The 15,993-nt window shown below is 41.8% G+C and overlaps 1 pseudogene; it reads left to right on the forward strand.

Moving 5' to 3' along the window:
- The first annotated feature begins 229 nt into the window (after positions 1-229).
- On the forward strand, positions 230-10,081 carry LOC128596300 (ubiquitin carboxyl-terminal hydrolase 10-like; annotated as a pseudogene).
- The last annotated feature ends 5,912 nt before the right edge of the window (positions 10,082-15,993 follow it).

Genomic DNA, 15,993 nt, shown 5'->3' on the forward strand with positions numbered 1-15,993 from the left:
CATTTTATTGTGCTTGGAAGACTGTGCTATCATGTAGAATCATAAACTGTACTTTGTAGGCAAGTTGCCTGGAGACATGGTTTATGTATTACTCATTTTTGCTTCTGGAATATCCGTCTGAGATTTGCACAGGAAAGTAGTGCTTGGTCTTGGAAGGTCACACTGGTTTGACTGCAGCTCTGCTCACTGAGGAGAGTAAGGGTGGGTTCCCTTGGACGCTATTGCGGCAATGGCCACCAGGTCTCCAAGGGTCAGCCTGCTCCCTATGTCGGCGCCGCGTGCTTTGTTATTCCTTCGCCCCGCGTTTCCCTGACTCTGCCTGGACGGACTGCTGTTCCTCCACAAGACCACGACTGGTCAAGACCGGGTCCCCCCTGCCATGTCTGCACCCAGCGCCCGACCTGAACAGACACCCCGCCTCAGCCCGCACATTCCACCCGGCTCTCAGTGTCCCCACCTCAAACAGGTCCCGCCAGCGCCTCCTGCAGGCGGCAGGCGCTGCTGCTCTCGCCGTCTGCTGCTTCTTGTCCTTAAAGATAGATAATTGTCTATCAGAAAGATATCCCTAACAAAAAAGCAATGTACTGTACTTAACAATAAAACATGACCAGCAATGCCATGAAGAATAATAGATTAGAAATAAACAAGGAGGCTCACTCTCACAAAATGTTAGTCATTTTCTGTGAGTTCTAACTAATGTATAAGAGCCTATTGAAAGGGACTATAATTTTTTTATTTTATAATATGCGATATTTTCCCTTAGATTATCATTTTTAAAATGGAAGAAAGTCAACTGGAAAAAATTATAACTAGTTATGAATTTCACTAAGGTAGTGAATTGTTAACAGAGCTTTTCTAAAACAAAATAAATGGACTTTCTAACAACATTAACAAGTTACAATATGATGGGGAGAAGTCCAACGTAGCTTAAAAACAACAGCAACAACAAATGTTTCTAGAATAAACTTAAGAAATTCACAGGACCAATTGTCAAAAGAGATACAAAAATTTGAGGAAATACAAAAATTAACATGTGAATAGAGGAGTGTATTATTTTTCCTGATGGCAGATTTCACTAATACATCAATTATTTCCTAATTTTAAAAATAAGTTGAGTAGGGCGGCGCCTGTGGCTCAGTAAGTAGGGCGCCGGTCCCATATGCCGAGGGTGGCGGGTTCAAACCCAGCCCTGGCCAAACTGCAACAAAAAAATAGCCAGGCATTGTGGCGGGTGCCTATAGTCCCAGCTGCTTGGAAGGCTGAGGCAAGAGAATCGCGTAAGCCCAAGAGTTAGAGGTTGCTGTGAGCTGTGTGACGCCACGGCACTCTACCCGAGGGCTGTACAGTGAGACTCTGTCCCTACAAAAAAGAAAAAAAAAAAAAAGTGAGACTCTGTCTCAAAAAAAAAAAAAATAAGTTGAGTATAATTTTAATTGAAACTCCAAATTAGGAACTTCAGGAAACCATTCTCAAGTTGGTTTGGAAAATTAAAAGGTAAGAAAAGCGAAGAAATCTTTGAAGAAGATTTGCACGGGATACATTCTTTCAAATGTCTAATGCATTATGAGGCTACAGATAATTTTAACAAAACAATTTTGAGAGTAGTACAGGGATAAACAAAAATGCATGGATGGAAAAATATTAACAGAAAGCATAAGATGTGTATGTATCTGTGTGTACTGTAAATGCATATACATTTATGTATTAGTCAAGTATATTATGGGTGGCATTTTGAAAGAATGTTGAGTAGTTCCAGAAACAGTATTGAGATGACTGATTAACGTAGCAGAATGCTGTCATTATGGGTATCCAATATCTTTCAAACATCCTCTTAACAGTTTGATAGTTTCCCACATTTTAAGTCCTGCCTTTTCAAGGGACTCCATAAATCCATATCATTTAGATTCCATAATTCCCTCTTCCCTCCACCCATTGATGACATTTGATGGTAAAGGGAACCACATGAGGGGACATATTCAGGGAGACTGATCTTGTGGCAAGTGTAGTATCAAAAGCTTTTGCACCTTAGAAGTAGCCAGCAAGAGTTCAGGCATCCCACTGACTCAGTTTTAAGAAATATTTATTATCATTATTATGTCTTTTTTGCTAGAATCATTCTACGATGTGGTTGGGTGTTTTTTCTGAATGCCCTGCTCCTGGTTGGGTAATGTACAAGCTGGTTTCTCTGGCCCTCCCAGAGGTCTGTGCATTACTAAATCTCCTTTAATATTTAATAAATCTCTTTCTACTTAAGCTAGTTAGACTAGAGACTGTTATTTGCAGTTAAGAACATGCAAGAAGAGTGTTTATAAGAACAAAATGTGTTTAAGAACATACATGGCTCTCACAATTTACTATTTGGGGGGAAACACACTTAAATGTCTGCCTCAGAAAACATTCACAGAGTTAAAATACATCTGGATTAGTGAGTAAAATGTTAAAAATTAAAATATAAACATACATACCCTGAAACACCAAGAACAAAAATCCCCAAGCCTTAAAACAAGTAGCCAAACTAACTACTAACAAATTAACTAACTACTATGGCTCACCACTTGCTATGGGTAGATCAAAAATGTGTTTCTGAATAAACTAGCAATCAACGAGAAATGAAAATCCAGTGAAGCAATTTCACAACATCGTGAGATAAAATTAAACTGGTTGCTTAGATGAAATTCAGCTCTTCTTAGCTGTCCAATCAGACAGAGATTTCTTGGTGAGCACTTCATAATCAGCACAGGCTGCAAGGAGAATATTGCACAATGGGCCCAGGAGAAGTGGCAGAGACCTGTTTCTGATGACGACCTTTAGCTAAATCAGATGCCATCACACCAAAAGCACACAAGTGCTGTCCACCCAAAATGATTCCAGCGGGAAAGATATCGATGCAGGTGTATAGAATCTCCCATTTTCTATACCTCTGAGATTACCCAAATTAGATGAGCTTTGTATTCTTCAAGTAATCTCCCCCTCATATTTCTTTCAGGTGATCTTTTGATACATAATTAGAGTTCTTGAGCTCAACTTTATAATACTTTGCTGTGGAATAAAGATACATAAGTGTGTGTACACGTACATATACATTATATATAAAAGTATACATCTAAATCAGGTGTGAGACATTTCTTCCCAGAAGCCCAGGGACACCCAGGATTGCCATAATTTTAAATTTCCTATAAATGTATAAAAAATGAAGAAAACAGCAAAACCAGAGTTATTAAAACTGTGGCATAATTTGAATGCATACGTTTAGGAAAGTAATGCCATGAATCGACACATGACACAATAACTGTGTGTAAAACTTGCTTGGTGGTAACATCTAAACTGGATTTCAAGCCTTTCCTAACGTGAAGCTCAGACGCTCCTGGCCCTCTGGCCCTGGTCTGATGCAAGTTAAGCAACCAGACCATTAAGCAGACAACCATGTGTGGAAGCCAATACAGACATTGCTTCACTCTATTTCAAAAGTTTTTTTACTTCACTTTCGATGAGTACCTAAAACATCGGACACTTACAGTCTGTATGTTAATAACCAAGCTTTGACGAGACTTTCTACTTGGCCAAGATAAAAATATTGATATATGCCTGATTTTAAACAATTCTAGTCCTAGTTTTAGCAAGCAACTGTGTAAGAAGATCACTTCTTCTGTGGACTTTGACTTTTACAACCCGGTTTAAGGGAGGCAGCTGTCTATAAAAAATAACTTACGGTTCAGAATCGTCTGCATCCACCTTTGCCTTTCATCCTGGCAATGATTAGCTGACAGGCCCAGTGTCTCTACCTGTCATATCTAACTCAAGAAAATGAAATTAGGGTATATAACATGCCCCTTGGGTGAGGGGTTCTTCTCAAATGGAACTATACCCTGGGAGTGAGAACAATGTTACCTAAATATTGTACCCTGAAATTAATTTGAATAAAGTTTAAAAAAATAAATATTTTATCTAATTTTCCTTAAAAAAAAAAGAAAATGAAATTACATCATTGGGGTACGCTTGTCCTTTGTTAGTTCTTCTCTTGTGTTTTCAGTTCTGTTGCTCCCCCGCAGTCACAGAACAAAGGGGAAGGGGAGAATCAGAGGCACAGAAGGTATACTCTTGATCACAGCTTGGCATCCACCTCCATCCTCCATTTTCCGGCAGGAACACAGGCAGCTGCAAGTCTTACAGCACTGTGCACACTCCCAACTCTGCTTGTAGCTGCTTCATTTTGATTCTTCCTTCAGTCTTGGAGAGAAATAGACTACCTTGCCCCCTGAATTCACTTAGAGCACTCCCCCTCACCTCTCTTGTGTCCCTCATCACACAACCTTGGGATATACTTAAAAGATAAACCAAAATTGTGATGTAATACCAAAAGTTCCTTTTCAGGAAGGTGGGACGTGCTTCAGGAAGGCTGAAGGTCTCTGCGACTGGCTTGTACATGGCTTTGTCTGTAGTCCAGTAAGTTGATTTGTTTGGAGATACAAAGTTTAGAAGTGAGTTGGGGAATATCACCTTGTAGAGAAAAAGCAGCTCAGCTCTGAAGTGAAATTTGGGAGGAAAAGGGTAAGAAGGAGAGATGAGAGGTGAAGGAAGAGAAGTGGAATTTGCAGCAGTGTATGAAACACCCCGTTCACAGGGTCCCACCCATGGTGGGGTGTTTCAAAGACTTTTAGAAATAGGGATGATTAATGCTCAATTTTAAATCATTCTGTTGCCAACAAAGAATGCCCCTCTCTCTTACACAAAGGCTTTTCTCAAATGAAATGTTTGGTTTGTTTTTGCTTTTTATGGAGGTCAAATAAAGGAGTCAGGTTTCCTATTGGGGTTTGAACAGGCCTAATGTTCTGGGGCTGCAGTGATGAGCCAGGTTCTTCACCCGACTGATTGAAATGAGAAGCTCTAAGCCAAAGTCACCTTAATAACACAACTTCCCTTGGGATTTCTCCTACATTGGGGGAAGGCATTGGGCTTTGTGGAGGCTGTAGAATGGAAGATTTAGTCATTCTTGTTTGGGTCTAAAAAGGCAAGAAGAGCCAAACTGAGATCTGAGCTATCTATTCCCATGTGAGGTCTTGCCCTCTCTTCCCTGCTAGGCCTAAGTGGGAAGGGATTTCCATTTTGGCAGAACCCCACTAGGCAGCTTCCGTCATAGTTCAAGATGCTTAAGAGAAAGTACACATCTCGAGGATCTCAGAGCCCTCGCTGTTGGGGGTTGGAAGAGGAAAGAGGGCACTAGAAAAAGGACTGGACGGGCAAATTCATCTGCCCACATTTTCTCTGACTATGACATTCTAGAATGTGTATATATACATACACAGGGTGTCCATAAAGTTCGTGTACAATTTAAAATCGTCTATTATGTGATTCATTTATTTAACAGCTTTATGAGATGTATTTCCATACAATAAAATTTACACATTTAAAGTGCAAGCCGATGGTGTTCAGTAGGTTTTCAAAGTTGAGCAAACATCTCTATGGTCTAATTTCCAAACATTTTGTCACCCGAAAAAGAAACCCCATGTGCATTAGCAGCCGCTCCCCATTCCCTCTCCCACAACTGACCCAGACAACCACTAGAATACTTTCTGTGTCTACGAGTTTATTTTGGATATTTCATAAAAAGGTAATCATACAATATGTGAGGTTTTATGTCTGCCTTTTTAAATTAGGTCAATGTTTTCAAGGTTCTTCCATGTTGTAGCACAGATCAGTAATTCGTTCTTTTTTTTTTTTTTTTGAGACAGAGTCTCACTATGTCACCCTCAGAAGAGTGCCACAGTGTCACAGCTCACAGCAACCTCAAACTCTTGGGCTTAAGAGATTCTCTTGCCTCCCAAGTAGCTCGGACTACAGACACCCACCACAGTGCCTGGCTATTTTTTTTGCAATCGTTGTTGTTGGTTAGCTGGCCCAGGCTGGCTTCAAATCCACCAACTTCGGTGTGTGTGGCTGGCGCTATAACCACTGTGGTACGCGTGCTAAGCCAGTAATTCTATTTCTTTCATGGTCACATAATGTTCCATTGTGTATGGATACTTCACTTTATTTACCCACCTGTCCCTTGACAGACGTTTAGTTTGTTTCCACCTTATGAATAACGCTATTATGAATCATGCTGCTGGATTTTGGTGTGGATGTATTTGTCCGTTTCTTTTGGGTAGATACCTAGGAGTAGAATTGATATAGGACAGATGGCGCCCCAGCTAGCTCAGCCTAGCCGAGCTGGAGGACCTGCCGCCTCCGCCTTGGCTGTTTTGGTGCCGCTGCAGATGGCAGAGGAACCAGCGGGCTGGAGGGTAGGCAAGCGGGAGAGGGCTCCCACTCCCACCCCCACTGGAGGCTCCAATAGCCAAAGGGACCGAACGACTGGTGGGGAGACACTGGTGCCTTGGTATCTCCTTCCCTTTACACTTATGACTGAAAATAGAACCCCTATTTCTTATGCCTAGGTCAATTTCATGTAAGTTTCCTAGGCCTCGATTCCGTGAATGGACTGTGTCCATTCATTAATACATTCCTTCACCCAGCCTCAGCAAGACTGTGTCCATTCATTCATACATTCACGTGCCCCAGCGGAAGACTGTGTCCATTCATTTCCTGGCCAAAGAACCCATGCACCTATATATACCGCTAGATAGAGAGACTAGAGACAGAGTTTTTCTCCCCGACTTGAGTTTTCTCTCTGGGAGCTTTAGTGTTTTCATACTCTTTTCTGTAAATAAATTCTATCTTACCACCAATCTGTGGTCTGCGGATTTATTCTTCAAATCACTGAGACCAAGAACCTGAAATTCCGGTATCAGAATTACTGGGTCATTAGGTATAAAATATAATTATTTTTTAATAAATGACTATCTTTTTATTCTTCCCACTTTTTAAAATAATTGCTTTTACATTCCTCCCTGGATTCAGAGATCCTTTGGGCAAATGGCCCAAAGAAAAGCCACCAAAGGGACTGGTAGAAGAGGGTAGGCCTGCCCTGGGGATGGGGTAGGAAACAGATTAAAAGAGAATAAGTCCTTCATTGTCATTTCAGGGCAGCCGGAGCGCCTGCAGTCTGGTCATGAGTGTCATGCATGCAGCCTCCTGCTGAGAGATGCCAGTGATTGGAAGCAAACCTCTCCAGGCTCCCTGCCACAAGGATAACTTGTTACGGCCTCTTATTTACACCTCCATCTCACGATGCAATGGTAGCCCTAGCATGCCTAGGAGTCAGCTGTGCCACAAAGACAGGCTGGCTCCACCTTGAGTGATGTGTGGAGGGGGTGCTAATGAGGTCAGCTTGTCTGCTTGCCTGGCAGGGTGGGCCTTTCTGTCGCTCAGTCTGTTTCTGACTCTGGAAGAGTGGGTGCAAGGCCTCAACTCTTTGTTCACCTCTCCCCCTTCATTCGCCTTTCTACTTTCCACGGATAATACTGCCATTTTCTCCATTTTCCTCCAACCTGCTCTCTCTCCCTCCATCTCTTTCTCTGAGTAAGTTATACTCTCCTTTCATTTATGTAAAAAGGGGGAAAGTAAAGTATTTTCTTATTTACAGCTCCCCATTAATCTTTAAGGGGGGGGAGTGACTCTTCTTGGGTGTGTATATGCAACTTTTGAGACGGACTCAGGGTCCAGCTCAATATTCTGCATAATTAATAGATAAATCTTTTGGTGGGAGTGGCAAGGGAGGATTCCAGATGGACACAGGAGATAATGAGGTTGGAACGAAAATTGTGGAATGACTTCTCTTTGGTGATAGAAAGGGAGTGGGGAATTTTGAGAATGTAGAGAGGAGAGAAGACTCATGACAGTGGTAACAACATGACCTGTTATTTAATCACTACTTACCCTTTCCCAGACATTATGCTTAATTCATTATCCAACCCAATCCTCCAACAATATTGTCAGGTAAGTTTTATTATTATCCTTTTACCACAGAGGAAACTGAGGCTCAAAGTTTGGAGAATTAGCCCAAAGTAACCCAACCAGAAAGCTCTGAGCTGAACTTTGAAACAAGTTCTATCTGACTTCAAAGTCCAAAATCTTAATGACTAAATTATATTGACTCACAACAAAATTTATAGCTGGGCCTTGAGAAAGGCAGAGACTTGACTTTGCCAGTAACTGGACTAACTGCTGTAGGCTTAGTGGCCCTGCTCTTCATTTTGTAGGAGAGAAGTGGTACTGAGGTGGCCAGTGGGCGGTGGACCGGCCTGCACCCTGCACGTGCTTTCTCTCCCCAGTTGGGCCTTTTATCCATCTTTCCAGGGAAGTTGTTCTGGATCTGGTCATCCTGGAATCCTTCATTGCTACTGGGCACTGAAGTGGGATGAAGCAAATCCAAAGGGCAGGAGGACGAGAGTAGAACCACCTGTTTCTTTTGCACATCCCAGCATTGTGGAGCTCTCTGGGTAAGAGTCAATAAAGAGTCCACACTGACAGTTCTTCCTAAAAGAAAACATTTTTGGCTTGGCGCCTGTAGCTCAGAGGTTACGGCGCTGGCCACGTACACCAAGGCTAGCGTGTTCAAAGCCAGCCCGGGCCTGCCAAACACTATTGACAACCACAACAAAAAAGCAGCCGGGTGTCGGGCTGGGCACCTGTAGTCCCAGCTATTTGGGAGGCTGAGGCAAGAGAATCTCTCTCTCTCTCTCTCTCTATATATATATATATACACACATATATATAATGTTCTAATCTGACTTTATTATATTACTGCTTAAAAATCATTTCCTTGGCGCCCCGCGGCACGTGGCCAGTGCGCAGGCGCGGCGGCGGATGCACGCATGCGTGCGAGAAGCTGGCGGCGGCGGTGGAAGCTTGGTGAGGAGCCGGGAGCCCCGAGTCTCATTGAAACGGGCCACGATGGCCCTCCACAACTTGCAGTATGTTTGGCAGAGAAAAATGAAATGGAGGTCGTGACATGAGTCAGCAGAAAGTATGTTTTTGGAGATTTTAGCCCTGATGAATTTAATCAGTTCTTTGTGACTCCTCGCTCTTCAATTGAGCTTCCTCCGTACAGTGGAACAGTTCTGGGTGGCACGCTGGCTGCGGAGACACTACCCGACGGACAAGACTATCCGAGAATTGAATTTGGTGTTAATGAAGTAATTGAACCCAAAGACACTTTGCCGAGAAGCCCCAGCTACAGTATTTCAAGCACATTGAACTTGAATTTATTCCTGGTTGTACAACTTCAAAACCGAGCCCTGATGGCATAGATAAGGAAGCAAGCTACAGTTCCATTGACTGCCAGTACCCAGGCTCTGCCCTTCCTGAGGATAGCAGTTGCAGTGTAGAGGTAGTTGTAGAAAACGATAGTATCTCAGGTGGTCTTGGACAAAGGGAGAGTAAAAAGAAGAAGAAATGGCCACCTGGATATTATAGTTACTTGAAAGATGGTGGTGAAGATAGTTTTTCCACACAGGCCCTGGTCAATAGCCATGCTAATTCAGCAGTTGCAAACAGCATCAGCATAGAGGATGCAGAGTTTATGGGTGACGTGCCTCCACTGGTTACACCCAGGATTTGTGACAGCCCCCAGAACTCCACGGACTCTGTCAGTGACAGTGGGCCTGATAGCCCTTTCCCAGAGCACTCAGTGGTGACACCAGGACTGCAGAGCAGCCTGAGGGGGTCCATGGGACTGATTTTGATCAGTCCTGCTTCCCTGGAGAGACTGGCAGAGACAACCTGTTAAGGACAGCTGGGGCTCAGCCCTATGTTGGTACCAATACTACTGAAAACTTTGGAGTTGCTAATGGACAAATACCTGAATCCTCGGGTGAGGGCACAGCTGCCAATGGGGTGAAGCTGCACACTATGGAGAGCGTAGATTTGGACCCAACTAAACCTGAGTGTGCTTCACCTCCTGCTGACCGCGCAGTCTCCGTGTTAGGTGCCCTTCCTGTCGGCCAGCCCAAATCCTGGGCCAGTCTCTTTCATGATTCTAAGTCTTCTTCCTCTTTGCTTGTGGCTTATGTGGAAACCAAGCACATGGCTCCTGGTCTCTGAAAAGCAGGTTGAAGTTAAAGAAGGGCTTGTTCCGGTTTCAGAGGATCCTGTGGCCATGAAGATTGCAGGTATAGTTAAACAGATAACAAATGGAGAGTGAAGATGGGAACAGATCTCATCGACTGTTGAATGTGAAATTTAAGACAGTCTGAGCTTATGAACTGTGATGGTAAAATATTACCTGTAGCAATAGGAGATTACTTGTGTGTTAATAGGAATTTCTGATGAAAGCTTATGTTTTTAATGTTATTGAAAAGTAAGATAATACAGAAACAAAATGAGAGGAGGATGGTGTCATACATACCTTTATGTCAAATGAAAAATTCTTATCTATTAACAGTCCTCTTCTATTGACAAATTATATTTCCATTTCTTGCTTTTGTTTTTTTTTGCAGTTTTTTTTGGCCAGGGCGGGGTTTGGACCCACCACCTCTGTATATGGGGCTGGTGCCCTATTCCTTTGAGCCACAGGTGCGGCCCACCATTTCATGCCTTTTGATGAAGTAATTGTGCTCCACAGTGTGAATGTACATGTATTATGATCTTGCCCTGTGTTCAAACTGTATATAACTTTAATATGATAATACTTTACAAAAAAAATCATTTCCTTTTTTTCTAGGACAACCATGTATTTCAAAAATATGCCATTTGGAGGGGAAAAAACTACAGAATATCATGACCAAATTTAACCTTATTTCAAGTATAGATGAGGAGTTCAAGGCCCCAGGTGGCCTTAGTGTCACAGACTTGTTTTTTAGTCTCTGGTCTGCTGCTTACTAATGATGGGACCCGGAGCAAGACAGCAGATCATCTCCCTCCTCTCCAAAGTAACACCTACCCCTCTGATGTAGCGGGGATTAAATGACATATGGTATGTGAAGTGCCGAGAAAAGTCCCAGAAAGAAATAGGTGCCCCCCAAATGGTAATGTCCCCAATGCACAGATGTCCTGTAGCTCTTAAGGACAGAGCCAGGGCCAGAAGCTTGCTTTCTGGATCTTAGACATGCGTATGTGTGAGTGTGTGCCACCAAAGCAGTGTTAATGTCTACCCCTGTGAAGGAACATGGTTGGTAACTCTTTACAATTACTAGGGCTTTATAAAAAGTTTTCAAAGCACCTGCTTAGATCATATCGTTTGAGCAGTGCAACAACGTGGTAAAGTTAGGCAGGAGTCTTATTACTGGGCTCACTTTACCATAAGGGAGGGAGGCTGGGAGAAGGTGGCTTCATCCCATCTCAGGGCTAGTGTAGAGTAGAACTGGACCCACCACCCAGGCACCGCGTGCTCCTCATCCAGGACTTGTCCCACTTGCACCCCAGACAAGTCCTTCTCACCTAAGAGCCAGAGAGCTTTGCCAAAGAGATAAGGAACAGTGAAAGAATTATCATGCTGGGGTCATAAACGACATAAGTAACCAAAAACCTGATTAGATAGTGAGGGAAAAGTTGGACTTTGAGATGATTGAGCAAAAGGCAAAGAGAAAGCACAGACAATGCTGTAAACAACACAGGGTGAGGGAAACGAGGGGTTGGTGCCCACTCAGGCTGCAGCGTAACTCTTTCCTACCAGACAAATACTGGTCACTCAGTAATTGTGAAATTCTTCTTTATTGACTCTGCCCTGCAGCACTCTGACTACACGTATACATTTCCCCAGACAAGGAGAGCCTCAAAGTCTTCATCACATTTCAAGCTTCAATTTTACTTTGTAGACTCAGAGGAGTGTTATTTCTAAGCCCCAGATTTTGGATACTTGTAAATTACTTGCCCTAGATACTTGAATACACACAGGTACTCTAGTCTTCCTAGAATCTACAGATTCATATTTCTTATCCATGAAGAGTGTCTAAAAAATTACCATGAAGAAGTGGAAGGGAATCTCCAACTCTTCTCACATGTTCTGAGCACAAATGGCAGTAGCCCTGGGGCTTCATTCTGGGGCTTTAAAAGTACATACACGTACATCCCCAGATTCTGAGCTTCTTAAAATCTGCCGCCTCTCTCTCGCAAACTGACATTTACTGCCCTAACTCTGTGAACATACTAAAACCATTAGATTGAACACTTTAAATCGACAAATTGTATTGTAGTTTACAATTTCTATCTCAATAAAGTAATAAAAGAGCTGAAAGCAGGGTCTTAAAAATATGTATGCCCCCACTTTCATGGCAGAACTGTTTACAATAGCCAAAAGGTGGGAGAAACCAACCATCAATAGAATGGGTGCACAAAATGTGGCATTTTCATGCAATGGAATATTATTCAGCCTTGAAAAGGTAGGAAATTCCAATACATCTACAACATAGATGAACTTTGAGGACATTGTGCTAAGTGAAGTTAAGTCAGTCAAAAAAGACAACGATGTACGATTCCACTTACATAACTCGAACACATAGAGCTAGAAAGTAGAAAAGTGATTGCCAGAGAGTGGAGGGGAGGGGAGAATAGGGAGTTGTTATTTAATGCACATAGAGTTTCAATTTTGCAAGATGGAAAGAGTTCAAGAGATTGGTTGCACAACAAAGCGAATATACTTAATGCTACTAAATTGAACACTTAAAAATGATTAAGATGGTAAATTGTACATTGTGTGTCTTTTACCACAGTTTTTTTTAAAGTGAGGGAAACTGTGGTTCTTCTGCACAATTGTGAGGGACTGCAGCCCAGATTCTTGTGAAATTCCAAAAAAACAACGATAGAAGAGCTTTCAGAACCTACTATAGCTTTAGAAGAGAGTAATGTCCATATTCTTGTTAATTATTTCAAAGTTCTCAAGGATGACAAGTATAAGCCATTTACTCTGGAGTTTTCTGAGGTTGATACTAATATTCCCTCATATTGATACTCGTATATTAATTGATTCATTTATTCAACAAAAGTGATGTGCGAGGCATGGTGCTGGACGCTGGGGTGATGGTGGTGGGACGTCACTGTGTTCTCTCATAGGTCTCACAGTACCATGGACTGAATCAATTACTATTGAAGCATGATGTGGCCATGTAAAAATCAGGAATATTTAGACTTTTCTTAGGACTTTGCTTTCATTTTACTTCATAGAGTATTCCATGAACACTGCAATAACAACAACCACAACAATCTCTTGGCGCTTTTATATACATTCTCTTTGATTGGATTGGATTGCATTGGATTGGATTGGATTGGATTCCTGACCTCAGCCCTCTCCTCTTATCTCTCAGATGGTAAGTTTCTTAGAAATAGACCAGTCTTACGCATCTTGTATCCTCTACAAAAAGTTTCCTCTACAAAAACTCCACATAGCTAACAAAATCCCTCACACACTTCAGCTTTAAAAAAAATGTTATGGACTATGCAGAGATAACATAGCTCTATCCCTAGACTGGAATAATGACTGTTAACTTCAAGATCCTGAAATCACCCCAATGACCACAGCAGATTGCAATTCAGTAGAGAAATATTTGTACCAGAGTTTGGAAAAGATATTTTAAAATGTCAACCATGATTCTTCCAGCTGCATTGTGTAAATGTGGCCTATTTTTATAAAAGTTCTTTCTCTATGATGTGACTAATTCTACAGTAAGTCTAACTCCATAATATGCGAGATTTACTTGCATGTACAACTTTGCTGGTGGGCTCAAACCTCGTGCTATGCATTGATACATTTAACTTATAAGTGTGCAACTGATATGTGTAGATAATCACATTGGAACCAGAAATGTCTAAAATAAGGTACAGAGTGGAGCAAAGCAGTTGTTGGAAATATTGACAGTAATGATCATGAAAGGTATCATCATATTGCCTGTTAAAAGAGTCTGTAGTCAGAGGGCTCTAAATCAAAATTGTACAGTCAGCTCTAGCTACTGAGTGAAAACCTGCCCTGTGCTAGTCCCCAAGTCATGTATTATTTCATTCAAGTTTCATAATCAATTTTGGATAGAGGCATCACTAGTCCATTTCACAGATGGGGAAACTGTGGACCAAAGAGAATGGGGGATTCCCCAGTGTTCCCCAGCCTCCCAAGTCCCATGCTGTTTGCACATATCATAATATTTCAGTTTTGAAAATTATACTGAAATAGACTTCTAGTAATAATAAAAAAAGAACAAAACCCCTGTGAGCAGCCTGTGGTGGTCAGCAGTCGCTGTTTCTGTCAGGTCCAGAAAGCTTTGCTCTCCTGAACTTTGAATTTCAGTTGCACATCAGTGCTGATGCCACAGAAACAGCAGCAGGTGGCAACGCTCAGGGGCAGGAGCGCCCATGCTCCTGTGATGTGACACGCCTGACCAGGCTGTTGTTCACGTGAAACAATGCTCAGAAAGGCTGGGGACACCTAGCTCTGCCGATGCAAGTCATTCCTTCCTGATTCACGCAGGGTTAATGTCCAAGGTTATAAACTACTGAGAGGCGGATAGGGAAATAGCTAATCTGTGTAGTCTGTGGTCACCAAAATGTAAGTAGGTCTGCTTTGGACCACTGACTTGGAACAAACAGACTGTCCATGCATCTGGCCTGTGACTCTGAACAAGTTACTTGCCCTCTCTGAACCAGAGCTTCTTTATGCATAAAATGGAGATAAGAAACCTTTTCTCAGAGAGGGTCTGCGTTTAGAGATGATGTACTATAGAACCTCAGAAAAAAGATAGCTGTAATTGTTGTTTTGTCATGATTATAACAAGAATAGTAATAGTAGCATCTCTCAGCACGTGGAGTGTTTTAGTTATGGATCTGATCCCCCGGCTCTGACCCCGACTATAGACACTACACCCACTCGCCATTCTTTTGTCACTTTCTACTTCTTCATCCTCCATTCCCCTTTAACAAAAATCAGAGTGGATAACACATCACATATCCCCAGATCAAGTCACCTTGGTCTGATGAAGCAAGCACCAGGTGCTTGAATGAGCATCAGGTGGAGATGGGGAAACCAGGAGGTGAGCTGTCAGCTGGCAGGTGGAGTCAAGGCAGCTGAGGATAACACCTTAACCCCGTCTAGCCTCTGCTATCCAAAACTTCGCTTGCCAAATAAACATCAATATTGTGTTTCAAACACTTCAGTTTCCTTCAATAATCTCATTCAATGTTGAACACATCTCAATTTTAGAAACTTTCTGAACCCAAAGTCTATTTAGACAATCTAGTTCTCTGCATCTTTTCCCCTTTATTTTCCTGACATTTCACCTTTTCGCTCATTGATTCCAGTGTTACACTCTGTACCACCAAGCACTTTGAGTTTGTCTTGTTTTCCCTTTTTTGAGTTCTTTCAAAGGAACATGTTCCTGAGAATTTACACTTTTCTGTAATTGTAGTCATTGCATCATTTCTTCCTTTTATTTGCCTCATTCATTACCTGACTCTAGAAGCATATCATATCTTTACTTACCTTCTCTTGAATTTTGGCTTAATGCTCAGGAAAAAAAAAAAACCTGTAGAATCACCCATACGTAGACAGTGACATATTGGAGGGTGCTGATGGCTTATTTGAGTTTAATTCTAATTTTTACCAATTTTGAAAACAGAAATATAAATATTGAAAGACAATGAGAATTAAACAACTGTGGCTTTTGACATTAAATACATCATGGAGCCCAGTTTGGTTCTGGGGTATTGGGCAAGATGGAAGAGACAATGATTTTTTAAAATAGAATGTTTGAGTTTTATTTTGCATCAAGACAAAATCTAGACATAGGAAATTCAAGGATTCAGAGTCCATTTCTTTCAGTGAAAGAGCACTTAAATTTAACTATAAATTATAGAATAAATCATCGGGGCTGGTCGCTAATGAAGCATTGAAGTTAATGAAAGTACAGCATTGCCTGCCTAATTCAGAAATAATGATTCTTGAATGCCTCCTAATACAGACACTTTACAAACTCATTTAATGTTCCTATGAAGTTGAGAACCCACTTTAAAGAAGAGAAAGTCAAGACTCAGAGAATTAAAAAAATAAAAAAACCTGACCAAGGTCACATGTTCAGTAAATGCTAGAGCTAAGCTAATATTCTTCCCAATACTCCTTACTGGACCCAAGAGCAC

Source organism: Nycticebus coucang, chromosome 2, assembly GCF_027406575.1.
Source record: "Nycticebus coucang isolate mNycCou1 chromosome 2, mNycCou1.pri, whole genome shotgun sequence".
NCBI classification, from domain to species: domain Eukaryota; kingdom Metazoa; phylum Chordata; class Mammalia; order Primates; family Lorisidae; genus Nycticebus; species Nycticebus coucang.